This window comes from Ctenopharyngodon idella, chromosome 13 (genome assembly GCF_019924925.1).
Source record: "Ctenopharyngodon idella isolate HZGC_01 chromosome 13, HZGC01, whole genome shotgun sequence".
Lineage (NCBI taxonomy): Eukaryota > Metazoa > Chordata > Actinopteri > Cypriniformes > Xenocyprididae > Ctenopharyngodon > Ctenopharyngodon idella.
The window spans coordinates 24,664,772-24,670,623 of record NC_067232.1 but is presented as its reverse complement, the minus strand read 5'-3'; positions in this window follow the sequence as shown (position 1 = coordinate 24,670,623).

Below are 5,852 nucleotides of genomic sequence, written 5' to 3'. Positions count from 1 at the left end.
GTGCCGTCTTTTTTCTTTCAAATGGTTACCACAAATCATAATAAATATTTTAACTACACTCTTTTCTTAAACCATACATTTCAACAGCTATATAGATCCCTGTCTTCCATTAAAAACAGATTCTGCATAGCTTGGTTACTAAACCATATCACAAAGCCTGCATTTATTTGATCAAAAATACAGAAAAAAACAGTAATATTGTGAAATATTATTACAATTTAAAATAATGGTTTTCTATTTACTTCTTTCTGGTTTTCTATTTAATATACTTTAAAATATAATTTATTTCTGTGATGTAAAGCTGAATTTTCAGCATCATTACTCCAGTCTTCCGTGTCACATGATCCTTCAGAAATAATTTTAATATGCTGATTTGATACTCAGTTATTATCAATGTTGAAAACAGTTTTGCTGCTTAATATTTTTTATAACCTGTGATACTTTTTTTAGGATTCTTTGATGAATAAAGTTAAAAAACAGCGTTTATTTAAAATAGAAATCTGTGACAATATAAACTACCGTTCAAAAGTTTGGGGTCAGTAATTTTTTTCTTTCTTTTTTTGAAAGCAATTAACACTTTTATTCAGCACGGATGTATAAAATTGATTAAAAAAAAGTGATAGCAAAGACTTAGTGAACTCATTTTCATGTTCAAGAAACCAGTTTAAGATGATTGGAGCTTTGCGACATGGCGAGTTATCCTGCTGGAAGTAGCCATCAGAAGAAGGGTACACTGTGGTCATAAAGGGATGGACACGGTCAGCAACAATACTCAGGTAGGCTGTGGTGTTTAATAGAAGCTCAGATGGTACAAAGGGCCCAAAGTGTGCCAAGAAAATATCCCTCACACCATTACACCACCAGCAGCCTGGACTGCTGATACAAGACAGGATGGATCCATGATTTCATGTCGTCTATGCTAAATTCTGACCCTCCCATCTGAATGTCGCAGCAGAAATCGAGACTCATCAGAGCAGGCAACGTTTTCCAGTCTTCTTTAGCCCAGTTTGGTGAGCCCGTGTGAATTGTAGCCTCAGTTTGCTATGACAGGAGTGGCGCCGGTGTGTCTGCTGCTGTATATCATCTGCTTCAAGGTTGGACATGTTGTGTGTTGAGAGATGCTCTTCTGCAGTCTTCGGTTGTAACAAGTGGTTATTTGAGTTATTGTTGCCTTTCTATTAGTTCCAACCAGTCTGGCCATTCTCCTCTGACCTCTGGCTTCAACAAGGCATTTTCGCTCACAGAACTGCCGCTCACTGGATATTTTCTCTTTTTCAGACCATTCTCTGTAAACCCTAGAGACGGTTGTGCGTGAAAATCCCAGTAGATCAGCAGTTTCTGAAATACTCAGACCAGCCCGTCTGGCACCAACAACCATGACACATTCAAAGTCACTTAAATCACCTTTCTTGCCCATTCTGATGCTCAGTTTGAGCTTCAGCAGATCATCTTGATCATGTCTACATGCAGTTGCTGCCATTTGATTGTTTGATTAGATATTTACGTTAACAGTCTGTGTGTGTATATATGTATATATATAAAGCGGCCAGTGTGTGTGTGTGTGTGTGTGTGTGTGTATATATATATATATTCAAAGTAGCAGCATGATAACTTTTCAATATAAATAAATATTATGCAAATACATAAATAAATACACATTGGAAGAAAAAAAAACCCTAAATAAATATAGCCTAAAACAGGTTGACAAACGCACACCCCAATCTAAAAATTCCCTGTTCCCTTCTTTTACTCATATTTCATCGCTCTGTATTTATTAACGCATCTATTTAATCAGTCATCAGACAGATCCATTGACACGGTGACTCAGAGCCTGACCCAGACACATACATAAACAATATGACTCATTTTAAGGAAATAACAAACTCATCGCGTCAGCTTCCTGCGAAGGCATCTCACAGAGTGTGATGTATTGCTATGGAAACCGCACTGACGACATCTGCTAACACATAAGAGACTCACTTCCGTTCTACACAAATAGGATCAAATGTCCAAGCGATTGTTTCTCAGTGTGCGCCAAAATCACACTCACGGGAGTGATATTTGTGCAGTAAGTAAAATAAATATGATTACTAGGATTAATTTTTACTTACATGAAACAATGTAGCCATGTACCATGAAACACTCAACCACCTCTAGAGATTTTGTACGTATGTAAGCCTATGTATGTATTTCAATTCAAAGTATCTTCAGTATAAAAATGTGACTTTGTACAAATGTAAATTTTTTCCCTTTATTTATTTATCTATTTAATTAATTAATGTCTTGTGACTTATCTATTGAAGAATCCTTCTTTAGAGCAACAAAAGAATTCTGATTCTGGTTATAAAGGGTTACGAGTCTACAAATCTTCGAAGCTTTACGAGTCGAATCAGTGGTTCGGAGCGTGTATCAAACTGCCAAAGTCACGTGAACTATTGAAATTTCGAAACACTTATGACGTAACGAAGCCTCGTTTACTGAAATCACGTGACTTTGGCAGTTTGATTCGCGCTCTGAACCGCTGATTCGAAACAAAAGCTTCGTAAAGCTTCATGAAGCAGTGTTTTGAAATCGCACATCACTAGATATTGTTGAATAAAGTCGTTATTTTGTTTTTTTGGCGCACAAAATGTATTCTCGTCGCTTCATAACATTAAGGTTGAACCACTGTAGTCACATGAACTGTTTTAAATACGTCTTTAGTAGCTTTCTGGGCGTTTGAATGTAAATTAACTTGCTGTAAATGGAGGAATCACTGAGCCATTGGATTTTATCAAAAATATCTTAATATGCGTTCTGAGGATGAACGAAGGTCTTACGGGTGTGAAACGACATGAGGGTAAGTAATTAATGACAGAATTTTCATTTTTGGGTGAACTAACCCTTTAATTCTATTACCGCAGAAGCACTTTCTGTCCATGACAGCAGGAGGCAGTATAACATCACTTATAATTTCTAGGGTTTCAAAACATTAGTCATCAATATGGTTCACTCGTGGAAGTAATCTTGTAGTACCTGCAAAATGGCATTGAAAAAGCTTGAATCTTGAATCCTATGTGTGTCAAACTGACATACAGAAAAAAAAAAATACATGCAGCTTATTATACTTTTGCCTGTTTATCCGTGAGTGTGAAATTAAAATGAAACACTTGTTTTGTTTTTTTAATGATCATTCTGTGTATATGGGCCTTTGTAAAAGTCACATATGAACAATTTCATTCTCTTTAGAGAATTTAAAATTCATGATATAAATATTGCAGTATATTTCAACCATTTTTATTTTGTCTTGGATAGAATAGGCACTTGATGTAACAACAGGCCATTGGCTTCAGAAAATGATTTACTCTTGAACGGCCATTTTACTGCAGCAATTAGTAGGTGTCTCACAGTGCTTTATTACAGAGACAGCTTCCCTGCAATATCCTGAGGTTAAACTAAAGAGCACATGCAGTGCTACAGCCCTCTCTTCTAGTTAATATCTATCTATTTTTCTGTCTGTCCAGCTGTCTATCATCATCATCATCATCATCTCTCTCTCTCTCTCTCTCTCTCTCTCTCTCTCTCTATCTGTCCGTCTGTCTATCAATAGTCTTGAGAACTATAATTGTTCATGAGCTGGATTTTTATGAAGACACTGACTAATCACTGTGTGGACAATAGCACAAAATCGCATAGATTTTTCTCAGTAATCAGTGATTTTCTCCAACAAAGTATTTTGTTATCTATAATTAATGAAGACTTCGACATGATGCATGTGTGTGAGCCAGAGAGTGTGCGTCCACATGCTTAGTCTATGTCGTCGTACCTATTCGTTTTATCCGGGTCTTGACATATTGCTTATGTGCCCTGTCAATGTTTTAGCTTTCTGTACGTTCCGCCTGCAGAGCTCCTCTGGCCATAAATCTTATATGTCAGAAAATGTCAACAAATGTCAGCATAAATAAGCTTGAAATTGTATCTTCCTGGACTATTATCCACAACAACAGACACAAAGAAATGTTAAATAAAGCTGTTCATGTGTTTAAACAAACTTGGAAAAATACATCTATATAATAAAGTTTTATATGCATATATATCATATTAAATTAATACTTGTAATGGTTGTCTTATAGGAGTTGGCTGCATGTTCACAACAAATGGTCCTACCTGTACACCTGTCTACATTGCATGTGAATGCTTTGATATTGGATTGGTACAAGTAATACACTATATCTACTAAATAAAATTGTGGCAACAGATTACAAGCAATATTATTAATTAAATTCAACATATAAGAATTGAGTTAGAATTAATCAAATTAATTCCTTAAAAATCAACCATTTAAAATGAGTGAAATTTAAGTAAAATTCAAACAAAAATATCTGAATAACAGACAGACGTCAAAGATGAATTAAGAACTCTTTATTTTTTATTGACAACATTGAAGAAACCTGATGATAACAAGCAGAATCACTGAAGGAAAGAGAAACACAAGAACTACAACTGACTTCAGCCACCGCCTTAGATGAAATCAACTGAAAAGACATTAACCCCAGGTTTCACAGACAAGGCTTAAGCTAGTCCTAGACTAAAATGCATGTTTGAGCTGTTTTAACTGAAAGCAACTTGCACCGACATATCTTAAATTATGTCACTTCTATTGTTTTGTCTCAAGATGCACACCAGTGATGTTTTTTTCTAGGGCACGTTTATAAAAGCTACTTAAATATCCTAATTGAACTAAGGCCTAATCCTGTCTTAGTCTGTGAAACCGGGCCTATATCTCTCTTATTACTAACCAGACTGGCATTCTTCTACAGTTCTTTTTGAGCATTAACAGAGGCTTAGATGTTGATGTGTTATTGAAAATGTCTGGTCACCATTATGGTGATAAGTGTTTCATTAGGTTGGGCAGTTTGACTCATGCTTTTTATGTCAGTTTGTACGGAGCCCCAGACATGACATGCAGGAAAAAAATAGTAGGCTAAATCATTCCCTCGATTTACTAAACCGTGCACACTATTTACTATTTCGTTCCCTTGATTTACTAAAACATGCGCACGATTTACTATTTCGAACAAAATAGTAAATCGTGCTCATGTTTTAGTAAATCGTGCGCACGATTTAGTAAATCGTGCGCACAATTTAATTTTTTTTCTTGCATGTCATGTGCAGGGCTCCGTAAGTTTGTGGTTTTTGTAACAGCACATAATTTGTTGACGTCTGATATTTTTTGTTTAAATGTTACTCATTTTAAATGGTTGACTTTATTAGTTTAATTCTAACTCAAATCTTATATTTTGAATTTAATTAATAATATTGCTTGTAATCTGTTGCCAATTTTATCGAGTAGAAATAGCGTATTACTTTTTACAGTGCTCGGATTGGTACACCTGACATCAGATTATGATTAACTCTACATAAATAAAATAAGTCATATACACATATTATTTAATTGTTTTCAGAACCAAAAATGCATATATGTTGAATAACACATCTCACTGGTTGTTTTCTCACACACACACACACACACACACGCACAAAAAAAAAAAAAAAAATGAAGCAGCACAACTTTTTTTAACATTGATAATAATAATAAATGTTTCTTGAGCATCAAATCAGCATATTAGAATAATTTCTGAAGGATCATGTGACAGTGAAGACTGGAGTAATGATGCTGAAAATTCGGCTTTACATAACTTACATTTTAAAATATGTTAAAATAGAAATCAGTTATTTTAGGTTGTAATAACATTTCACAATATTGTGTGTGTTTTTTAATTTGTTTGTTTCGTTTTGTTTTTGGGTTTTTTTGCAGTCTTTTAGTGATTGTAAGAGATTTCTTTTAAAAACAGAACAAAACAAAATCTTGC